We start from the raw sequence: 12067 nt of genomic DNA, 5'->3' as shown, positions 1-12067 counted from the left end.
CAAACTAACTTTAAAATAGGCATTTTCTACCGAGAATAAAACGAATTTCGGCCATGTTTTCTTTTTCTGCAGGGAGAAATTTGAAGATCATGTGACATAGACGCCAGCCATCGGAATGAATGGTGAAAAAAACGGGGTTTGTCAAACAGAGCACATGGTGTAGGCCAAACGATAGCTGGGGATTCTGGGTAGTGTAGTGTCTTCTGCCATCCTTTACTCAGACAAAATATGTGTTTTCGAAGGGGAAAAATACAAAAGCATTGCACACAATTTAAACCAGGGGTGGGGAACCTTTTTCCTCTCAAGGGCCATTTCAATGTTTTCAACATCCTCCGAGGGCCGTACAAATTATTGACCTCTGCTTAAAAATATTAAAATCACAGCCCACTCATTTCACCTTTCTTTCATGCTGTGCAAAGAAAAAGCAACCTCTGAATCCAGATATCTTACCATGACTCGCGCATGCATGCACGCACATGCACGGTTGTGGCATGACCACCAAAACAGAATTTAGAAATTTTGTTTCCTATCCATGTGAACATGATTTAAGTGGGGGGGACCTAACCTCCAGGGTCCGGGGGCATGCTCCATCTCTCAACACCCATTATGAAACAGAACTGTAAGCAGATTTTCTTTTTGGATATTTTACAAATCACTCCCCTTTCAAACTGATTCTTGTTTATTAATAACAACTTTTTTTTACTGTATTTTATACCCGTTTACTTTATTCTCTTGTTTTTTTATATCTATAATGATCATATAAAGATGTGCCTTTACCTCACTGGTTGTAGAAAAAGCTTCTTATATTTGTTAGCATAGCTAGCTAACCAGATGCTAATGATAACAACACAGTTATTGACTGTATGACAGATGGACAGATCGCCACTGGGCTTACAACTAAAGACACAGCCACGCAAAAACTGCAGCATGTGTACGGCTCCTTATTATGGGTACTGCAATTTTTGGAAGTGCCGGAGCGGCGTTCTGGTGCTCTCCGTCAGAACTGCACCCCTGTCAGACGAGACATATACCACGTGATGACACGTTAGACTTGTGTTGTGTTCAAGGACCCTGACCTTGGCCAGGAAAAACAGGCACTCACTTGTTTAATTATGTTGCGGTCTAGATTTCTTTAATTTTTTTCTTTTTTGCGTGTGTTTATAAATTACCTCGAGGGCCACACCAAATGGTCTCGCGGGCCGTATACGGCCCGGGGGCCGGAGGTTCCCCACCCCTGATTTAAACCAATCAATGTTGTGTAATTAACAAGGATAATCTGGTGTTTTTTAGTCGATGAGTAGTTCAGATATCACTGTAAAATCAATCGACAGTAACAGGAATACTTACTTCCGGGTGTACAATTCTCCGTTATCCAATGGGAATGAACGCTCACATTGCCTTTTGTTGCGAGGTGGGGGTTTTTACAACCCAACTCCTCACCGCGTGTTGTTTTGATGAGTCCTGCTTGAAATCATAACAGGGAAGGAATTAGAAGACAACAGGATACCAGTTAAACAATAATCCGTTTTAATTAAACAAAGTAGTATAATGCAATACGATATAATATAATACATTACTTATACAATTCAAATAATCATATAAGCAATGTGTGGAGTACTCCCGCCCTTATTCACGCACTGCGGACATCCTATTCGTCTTGACAGCATATGAAGAGAGAGAGAACCACCAGAAAAACATTTCCCTAATACAAAGAAGGGGTGGCGTTTCATTGGGGAGATACCAAAACGCTATCTCACAGGGCAATCAGCGTCTGGCAGCTTTGAAAGCCACAGGTGTTGGGAAGGCACCCCATTAAAACTCAAGGAAAATGTCCCTCCCCATTTGTAAAACTTATCGATGGTTTAACCCAGAAAACATTATCAGGGATAATCTTTACACTCCAAACAGAAATCACCCTTAATTCTGCATCTTCCTTCTTCACAAATAGCTTAAAACACTCTTTTGATAAACAGGTAAAAAGTCAAAGAAAAAACTATTGTGCTCATCTATTTCTAACAAAAAAAGGGAACATTGTTTCAGAAATCTATAAAAAACCTCTCTATATTGGAGAGGAAAAATGTACCTTTTGTTCCTTCAACTATTAACACACAGGAATGTATAAACTCACACATACTTATTCAAGATACATAGATTTCCTTAAAACCTGGCCTGCCAGAGATCTCAAACAGAATTTCTTCTCCCCACACCACACACCCTGTGCTGCATACCTCGACCTCCCCCACTGCAATAAAACTCATTTTTTACAGCCCTTTGTCTCTCGCCATTTTAGTCCTCACATTTATGAAAGGATCAAAACAGAGAAATCAGTATAAAACACAAACACAGGTATTGCTTGAACAGTATTCACTTAACTGCTACTATTTGATAATTACCAGGGAACTCAACAGACCTCTTTTAATGTCTGGAAAGTGCAACAAGACTTTCTGCCCTTTTACATGTATCACAGTTCTTTGGTACAATATCTCACATCAATTTCCACAATTCCCTCTTTTGCACTCTTAAAAAAAGAGTGCAACTTATACAAGGCACTTGAACCATAACTATTGTCGCTCCTCTCCACTGTGTTCATCTCTCAACATTATATTTAGAGCCCTTTAAACATTTAGAAACAGCCCTTCATAGCAATTTCTTATGGCAGAATGAGAGGGAGACCAAAAAATGTCAAAAAACTGCGTCCTTGTCTGCTGAGTCTCCATACTCGTCCTCCGAGACACAGGCCAACAGTGTCAGGAGGGGGAGAAGCAGCTTTTCCCTCAATGGTGGAAGTGATTAGTCTGACACATAATGAGCGGATGCACGGCACACAACAACACCCACAGGTTAGTCTTTGTCCATGGATATAACTCGAATGGTTTCATCAGACCCCTCTGAGGGCAGGATGGGCTGGTTACACGCAGCACATTTAGGCGCCAGGACCCTGTGGTAGTCTTTCAGACAGTAGATTTTATACTCAGTGTCCACAGTGAAGGGCACTCCGTCCAGGCTCTCGTTGCAGATGACGCAGCGGAAGCAACCGGGGCGGTACAACTTCCCCAGGGCCTGCAGGCCTGCATGTCCATGATCAGATGTCCACCTGCGTTGCACTTGTCTGCAGACTGCTGGAACCCAGAGTACAGAAAGTCCTCTTCAAGAACAAAAACCCTTCCTGCGTCATAGTAGAACGCCTTCCCTCTCAGCCTTCGACTACAGGCGCTGCAGGTGAAGCAGCTGTCATGGTAGAGGCTGCCCATAGCTTGGCAGTGATGGCGGCTTCCGAGTCGATGCTGAATAGATTTCCTTTCGATCTTCCTTCTCCGGTCCGATGATGATGCCTCCTGGGACGACTGCTGGATGGATGTCCTCCCGATCCTCCTTCCCCGGTCCGATGATGATGCCTCCTGGGACGACTGCTGGATGGATGTCCTCGAGGTCCTTCTCCTCCAGTCCGCTGATGACAGCATCCGAGTCGACCTCCATGACGAGAGCCAGATGTCGTCTAGGGTCCTCGCAGGTGTTTTCCCCCGCCGCACACTGGCTCCAGTGGTTGACAGTCAGCCTCCTGCGTCTCGGGTCCCCCTTTTGGCGTCAACAACCTGTGTGGAGAAATCTGATACAAATCCCTCAAGCCTACGCTCCGGGCTCTGGAGCCCTCGGCTGATTGACCCACCACTGCGTAGGCAACTTGGAGCCTGTTGGTGGGGTGTCTTAAAACAACAGATGTCTGTGCACAGGTTTTCTAAATTAATTGTGCAGCTTCAGAATCTTAATACTTGGACTGTGCCCACTAAATAAGAACCCCAACATCTTTAGGTAAACTAAATAACATATTTCAATAGCTCTGAATTTCTGACAAGCATCTGTGTTTATTTTTAAATGAAATCCCTGAGATCCCATTAAAAATCTAAATATGATTTGAACTGCTAATGTTTCTGGTAAAGAAACACACTAATCTTATGGATTCAAAAACAACCAAAATCACGATACTAACAAAGTGAATGGCTTCCTGGTGATACTGCTTCTACCCGTCAGTGCTTAGATATTATCCCACTGAAAAAATGAATACAGAATTCCAACAAACTGTCATCAAATGTCTTTCTATTATAAATGTAGATGAAATGTATATCCCCATAATGACCTAAACAATAAAGTCTATGGCTTTTACTTCTTTACCAGGCTAGTTACATGATGTTGTCTGTTGAAACATTACTCACAGGTCAGCTCCCAGCATTCCATTCTGGACTTACATCTCTCACAGTAGCCCCTTGGCCACTGATTCTCTATCTGTGTTACCTGCTATAACTCAATCAATATTAGAGACATGTCAACATTCATCAAACAGTGTGTTATCCCCAAATATGGAGCAGGTCAATTCTAAAACTGTCAATCAATGGTCAGATTGAACAATCGAGTTCGGGCAGCAGGTTCCTTTCAGTCCCTAAATAAAAAAAATGTACATTGTAAAGTTTACACTCCCCCTTTTTTACACATTCTCTCATGTGTAAACAAAATCCTGTATGGGAAGAAAACCTTCAGGTCATAATGGATTATAAGACAATACCAAACATTTTTCCAAATGTACATCCATTATTTCCACAATAAACACTTCAGTGAAATGAAGTGTTTCTCTCCATCATTCAGTCCTAAAAGAAACAGAATCTTCATGTTTTAGTTTGAGTTTCACATTCTGCAAACAGCCACCTCCTGTGGGAGTGAAATATCAAGTAGGTTAGAAACGGTTTCCCCTTTTGTGCAATGTTAGGAAACCTCTCATTTCACACATTATTATCACACGAAAATAATGTGTTAGTCCAAAATATGCTTGATTAGTCATCGTTTTAAATCATGCAGTTGCACTGATCAGGTGCAGACATACACTCACTCACACTGTCAGGTTGTAAAGTCAGGTTTTGGTCAGGTACACCTCAGAGTCAGTCATTGAGAGTGCCTTCCCAAGTTACCCTGTCGGTCAGGGTCAAAGGTCAGTTGGTCTTTTTGGCCATGTGTCGTGCCCTGCAGAGATGTTCCAGCACAGGCCAGCATCCTCCGTCTATAGAAATCTGTATATATGGAGCGCCATCATTTATTAATTCACAATTACAACTATAATGTTCAAGATATCTGTTTTCCCAAATTCCCTGAAAAGTGTTAGCCAACAAATGTCACTTCCTTATTGTACTACTACTGTAGTTCATTTACACCTAATCAATATCAACACGTCTAATAGATGTAATTCAGAAACTTGTGTACATGACTATTATCGTGTGTCAAAACATTACTAGGATCTGTAAAGCTCTGCTATGTATTCCATAACTCATTCTATTAATTTATCTTCAATTCTGGTGCACTTAAAGAACAATGTTACCCTCTTTAACAGTGCGTGGAACCCTGGGTGTCCTGAACATGTAACAATCACTCCTTCCCTTATCAAGGACCTAAAAACAGAAGTAATTTCATCAATGGTTTGTAGCTGAACTTAGGAATCATCCCTCATGGTAGGTATGTTTTTACTTTTTAACATCTCTAAATGTCAGTTAATTACTAACTAAATGAATGTACATTAGGAGGTGGTGCCGCTAGTCCTCTAAACTCATAATCTGGCGCCGTGAGCTTCCTGTGAAGCTGCAAGTAAGACTCCAAAAACCACCGCAGGGTGGATCGAGTGACCCCTCCTCCCTATTGGTCGTCAATAATATGCACCCTTACTGGGTGATTGAAGGCCCCACATTATTTCCCCTTTCAGCCTCAGCCCTCTTTACTCTAAAATTACTTTTTAAATAGGAATATGTAGAAATGGAACAAATATTCAATCCTCAGAAAAGTTCTTAACCAATGTCTATCTAGTGACTAGCCAACATATTCTAAAATGTCAGATGTATAAAAATAAGCCTAAATACTCCCTTACCATCAAAGTCCAAATCTAGACACAAGGTGAACAGTTTTGGTAACGGACAATTTAATCTAAAAACAAAGCAAAATTGGACTTGTGTCCTTGTTTTTTGTTCTTCAAAATACATTAGCAAATACCCTGCGAAGTATTCGCAACCTAACTAACCCTCCCTAGGATATGAACTCCATTAATCCCTTTACTCATAGTTAGTTTATATGTCTAAATTATTATGTGTGACCTAATAATCAGATGTCTTGTTTGTCAACCAAGAATATTAAACTTTAATCTTTTCAGTATTCCAGACCATCGTTTAAACAATCAGCCTCCCCTCTCAAACACTAATGTTATTGTTGTACACCCCCCTCTGGAAAACTCTTGCACAGTTATGCTGTCAAATCATCGCATATTTTCCTCAGAGTCTGAACCGCCTGAGACCAGCCTGTCTCAAGATCTTGTCACATTGTGAACAGTCAGTAATGCATTGTCCTCTGCAGCTGTAGCCAATAGGATCAATGAAACTCTTGCACTGGGATGTCCTGAGGGGGAAGGCACCTCTGGATCAATGTGCTACAATCCGCAGACACCCGTTGTCCTCTGCACAGCAGGAATCCCCCAAAACTGCTGTTCCTCTTCCCACCACTGTTGCCTTGGCAACGAGGTACACGCAAAATGTCAAACCCTCCTCAGATGCGTTCTTTGCACAGTTCTTCTGTTTCTGTAGTGAGCAACTCTTCACCAACACACTGATTCAGAGTACAACCCAAAGGTGGCGCACAACTTTCCAGTGCCGCTGTAAATCACAATAAAACCAGCAACTGGAGATAAACTCAATTTAAATCTCTCCCCCAAAGGGTTACAAAATAAAACGGCTGAGTGTCTATATGGTCAGGAATGCTGAAACATGTGAATGATAAAACAAATCAATGGCAGTAGTCTACCCAGATTCTTTACTCCATTAAAAGTAGTAAAACCACATTGTAAAATCTCTTTTGTCTAGTTGAAGTCCTGCTTACTTCATCTTTAAAATCTTCTTTAATTTGAAACCACAAAAGGTCTTTAATGGTATCAATTGTGGACTTCCTTAATATGAATTGTAAATGCAACATATGTTCTCTTTAGAACACAGATATGACAGTAGCTGCTGAAACTGGTTCAAAGCAGTTTTCTGTCAACCTAGTTAAGCCTGTTGTTGTTATATCTAGTAAATATATTTTTATTTCATGTTTACTCACAAAACAATATGACATTATTTAGAAACAAGTTTTACTCTCTCTGAACTCTTCAAAACATCTACTTCTCTTAACAACCTCCCGTTTACTTTCTACTCTTTCTTCATAAACTTACAAACACAATTAATGTCTACTAATGATATTATAAAAACACTAGGTGGAATAATCCACTATTATGTTCAATTTGAATCAAACTTTAACCTGCTTCATATACTCAGCAAACAGTATTATTACTTTCCCTCAACGTTACTGTATGCAATCAATGCCTTTGAAATATAAGTAAACTTCTCAGTAAATGACAAATACCACGAAATTCACAATGCAATGTTTCTTATTTATTTAAATATCTACGACACATTGATCTATTAATCTTCAATGTTATTCCCTCCTTTTTCAGAGGAAAGCTGTGAAGTGGGGGCTTTCTCAAACCCACGCCTCCAGCCAGCTTGACTTCGCAATCCTTTATCTGACTTTTCTCCCTTATCTTTGTTTAGTTTCCTCCGGTTTACTAATCCGTGTTTTTTTTGGTTTAGGTCCCCCAGTTTTTTTACAAGTTGTCGTTCATAAACATTTAGAGCTGAGCTTAAATTTCCTAGAGCTTCATCTCCTCCCACTCTGTCTTCTTCTATCATTTTTTTAATGGAGGAACTCAAGGTCGGCACTAGCCTGTTTCTTGTCTCCCTGTTTGAGTCCACTGAGAATCAATCTCTCAGTCTGTCTCCATTGCTCTCGGAAACTTCCGGGAATTGGGACGTGTAAATCTTTATTTTCAAACTGTCCCTCCATGGTGATTATATCTTATTTATCTGACTAGGTTGCTATGTGTTCAGTGTTATTTATTAATATATTGGACAATACTCGTCGTTACTCCTAACGCAGTTAATGTATTTATTTAACTGTCCTGCCCTTAATTCAAATGTGTAACTATTTTGAGTGTAAAAAACTGCAGTATTACACCCCCACTTTGAATGATGTATATTTATATATATATATATATTATATTATATTAATCAAGAAGTACTACCAGAAGCACTTATAATGCTATTAACGGACTGGCTTACCGAAAGGCAGTTGAGTAGTACTTGAAATGTTTTGGCTCTATTAACCCAGATATATATTTCAATTATCCTGTGTTCTTATTTTTTATTTTCCTAGTCTAACGCACTTATTGTGAGTCGCTTCGGATTAAAGGCGCCTGGTCAACTGGAATGTAATAATGCAAGAAGTACTACAAAATACCTCCACCAGATGGCGGCACCTCACCAGTTCCACCTCACTTGAGGGGAAAGATGCTTCTGAGAGCAACCAGCTTAAACTATGCGTATTTATCTGGTCTTTTCTCCCTTATTTATTAGTAGTTATTCACATAAAAGTATTCCCCGTACAGTCTATCGAGCTTTTTTGGTGCGATGTTTATTTCAACAGATAATGCGACCTTAGAATGCGCTTCGACACGGCTTTTCAGCTATGTGACATCCTCATGGAGCCGAAACCCAGGTCAACAGAATCCTTTATCGTCACGTTTAGCTTCTTAGATTAATAACCCCACAGAACAAGAGAACGAGATTCCGTTCGTTTCAAAATGGCTTTTTGAAATGTGCGTATCTCCTCTTGATATTTAATTACATATAATACACTCCAGCGTCCTATGAGGCTGAAGAAGTATTATTCAGTTTCGCCCTGCATGGATATCTTTTCAGGAAATCCACTGGACTCGCACCGACTGAAATTGCCGACTTGATTTCCCTAAAATCAACGGGGCCCTTCACCTTAACCTTACATTTCTCGTCGCTTCACGTGTAGCATTCTTAAGGTTCTCCGCCTTTGCTTTATCATCATAGTAGTCCAAAGTTACCTACTTTATTCTATATGTACTGCATAATTATACCACAATTATAGTCCGTCGTTACCTATCTATGTTAATGTATGCAGTACACTATCTTATGAGATTAGTAGTCCGTCGTTACCTACCTATACTAATATATGCATTGCATTATTTAATCATCTAGTCTATGACACTGAGAAATATTCCTGACAACTCTAAAAAATTTGAATATATCCAAATCACAGATTTCGAGTGTAACGGGTATCCGTGCTTACCTGTGTTTTTGTATAGAGCTCTGTTTTTAGTTGTCAGAAGTATTTCGAGGTGCCCCCCTGGACTGCTTCGTCCGCTGGCTCCTGATGTGACTCCCTGTGAACTCCCACTCCATCACGTCGGGGTCACCACTTGTTGCGAGGTGGGGGTTTTTACAACCCAACTCCTCACCGCGTGTTGTTTTGACGAGTCCTGCTTGAAATCATAACAGGGAAGGAATTAGAAGACAACAGGATACCAGTTAAACAATAATCCGTTTTAATTAAACAAAGTAGTATAATGCAATACGATATAATATAATACATTACTTATACAATTCAAATAATCATATAAGCAATGTGTGGAGTACTCCCGCCCTTATTCACGCACTGCGGACATCCTATTCGTCTTGACAGCGTATGAAGAGAGAGAGAACCACCAGAAAAACATTTCCCTAATACAAAGAAGGGGTGGCGTTTCATTGGGGAGATACCAAAACGCTATCTCACAGGGCAATCAGCGTCTGGCAGCTTTGAAAGCCACAGGTGTTGGGAAGGCACCCCATTAAAACTCAAGGAAAATGTCCCTGCCCATTTTTAAAACTTATCGATGGTTTAACCCAGAAAACATTATCAGGGATAATCTTTACACTCCAAACAGAAATCACCCTTAATTCTGCATCTTCCTTCTTCACAAATAGCTTAAAACACTCTTTTGATAAACAGGTAAAAAGTCAAAGAAAAAACTATTGTGCTCATCTATTTCTAACAAAAAAAGGGAACATTGTTTCAGAAATCTATAAAAAACCTCTCTATATTGGAGAGGAAAAATGTACCTTTTGTTCCTTCAACTATTAACACACAGGAATGTATAAACTCACACATACTTATTCAAGATACATAGATTTCCTTAAAACCTGGCCTGCCAGAGATCTCAAACAGAATTTCTTCTCCCCACACCACACACCCTGTGCTGCATACCTCGACCTCCCCCACTGCAATAAAACTCATTTTTTACAGCCCTTTGTCTCTCGCCATTTTAGTCCTCACATTTATGAAAGGATCAAAACAGAGAAATCAGTATAAAACACAAACACAGGTATTGCTTGAACAGTATTCACTTAACTGCTACTATTTGATAATTACCAGGGAACTCAACAGACCTCTTTTAATGTCTGGAAAGTGCAACAAGACTTTCTGCCCTTTTACATGTATCACAGTTCTTTGGTACAATATCTCACATCAATTTCCACACTTTAAGGGCAGCCGGCATAACGAATGCCGTGCTTCCATGAGCGTCAAATCCCGACGCAGGTGGGAATACATTGCAATCAATTGAAAGCTATTTGCGTCCCGTTATGACGCTGAAGGAGCCTAGGAGCGTCACAATTGGACGCCACGGACACTGACCAAACGTCGCTATTGGACGCTTAGGGAGTGAGAGTGTGTTGCATGATCACCTCCTCCACCGGCAGCGCTCATTTTCCCACACGACTGAACAGGCTGACATGCCACACAAACAATGATGCCGCCCCCGCGGCCCATCGGAGAAAATCTCACACACACGTGCGAGCATTGTGCCTGCCCTGTCAACTGAGCGGTCCTAGTGCCCTTCAAATACAGCACACAAACACACAGGCACGCAACCAGACACACTGCATTGCGCGCAAACAGAAACATGTTTGTTATGTTTCCCTTTACACGGGAGTCCGGGACAAACAAAGTCCCGTACGGGACTGTTGCGGCAGAGTCATTCTTTGGTGGGGGCTCTAAAGCCCCCCTCTGCCTCCACGCGTCCTTTTGTGAATGGGTCAGATTAACAGAGGAAGAATTCACAGCAACCATTGGTAAGGATATAACAAATATGCTGATTTAATGGTAAAAAATACAAATACAATATCATCACGAAGTAATCCGGATTACTCCGGCCCTGTCCTCCCGCTGGGAACTCTTACTTACTCGTCTTGGCAGCAGGAGGGAAGAAGAGCGAACACACAAACACAGACAGGAGATACAGAGGTACCACAGGGAGGAGCCGGGGGAGATTCTCCTCCCACAGAGCCCATCCTGCAGCATTTCAGAAACTTCAGTTGTGTCTAAAGAATATTCCCTTGCTTACAAAGATATATACAAAGGTTTAATGTTCTCATATTTCCAGCTCCTGGTTATTATTAATACAAAGTAATTAAACACACACATCTACTATTCAAGATATGTAGACTTACCTTGGTGGAGATTGTCACGGTCCAAACTGTGTTCCTGTTTGTTCCCCTGTGTGTGGAGAGGGTGTGGTTTCCCTTGCAGGCAGCAGCCTGATTGCTTTCACCTGGCCGTCCGACTCAGCTGTCCCTCATCATCTAATCAGGACACAGCTTATCTACTCCAGTCTCCCAGCAACTCACCGCCAGATTGTTTTCTACATCAGTGGTAGTACATCCTCCTGGCTGCCCATTCAGTTATCCTGTCTGCGTGTAATTCCGTACCTTTTGTAACTAGTTTCTCTTGTGTTTCCAGTGCAATCCCTCGGCCATCGTCCACCAGAGCTTCCAGCCAACCTGCCTGCTTCTTCCTGCATCATACCTGCCTGCCTTGTAATCAGTCCAGCCTCTCACTGCCTACCTCCACTCCTGACCTCCATATCACCAAACCTGCCTGAGTCTCAGAAGCAATAAACAATTTAAACATCTTCAGTCCTTGCCTGCGCCTGGGTCCTGTTTAAAACATAATCCTAACAGAGATTATAATAAGAACGTTTCCTCCCCTCCCTCTCTAGTCTTCTATCACGAAAAAGATGCTTCTATTTCATACAGAGTAATAAAACATGTTTAAGCCAACTACTTCACAATATTTGTAGCAATTTAGTCCTTACATTTAT

At 41.1% G+C, this 12067-nt stretch overlaps 1 long non-coding RNA gene across 3 annotated transcripts; it reads right to left on the bottom strand.

Annotated features, from left to right (window-relative positions):
- Positions 1 to 1504: 1504 nt before the first annotated feature.
- LOC139433119 (uncharacterized) lies at positions 1505 to 11816 on the bottom strand. Of its 3 annotated transcripts, none has more exons than XR_011642687.1 (2): positions 11418 to 11816; positions 1505 to 9406 (listed from the first exon to the last, which is right to left on the bottom strand). It is a non-coding gene; the product is annotated as an uncharacterized lncRNA (long non-coding RNA). The 3 variants fall into 3 exon arrangements; XR_011642685.1 differs by lacking the exon at positions 11418 to 11816 and adding an exon at positions 11152 to 11180 and having other exon boundaries at positions 1505 to 9409; XR_011642686.1 differs by lacking the exon at positions 11418 to 11816 and adding an exon at positions 11152 to 11174.
- Positions 11817 to 12067: the final 251 nt, after the last annotated feature.

The sequence above is a fragment of the Pseudochaenichthys georgianus genome, chromosome 24 (assembly GCF_902827115.2).
Source record: "Pseudochaenichthys georgianus chromosome 24, fPseGeo1.2, whole genome shotgun sequence".
Classification (NCBI taxonomy): Eukaryota; Metazoa; Chordata; class Actinopteri; order Perciformes; family Channichthyidae; genus Pseudochaenichthys; species Pseudochaenichthys georgianus.
Note: the sequence above shows the minus strand (reverse complement) of the source record. Positions and strands in the feature narration are given on the sequence as shown.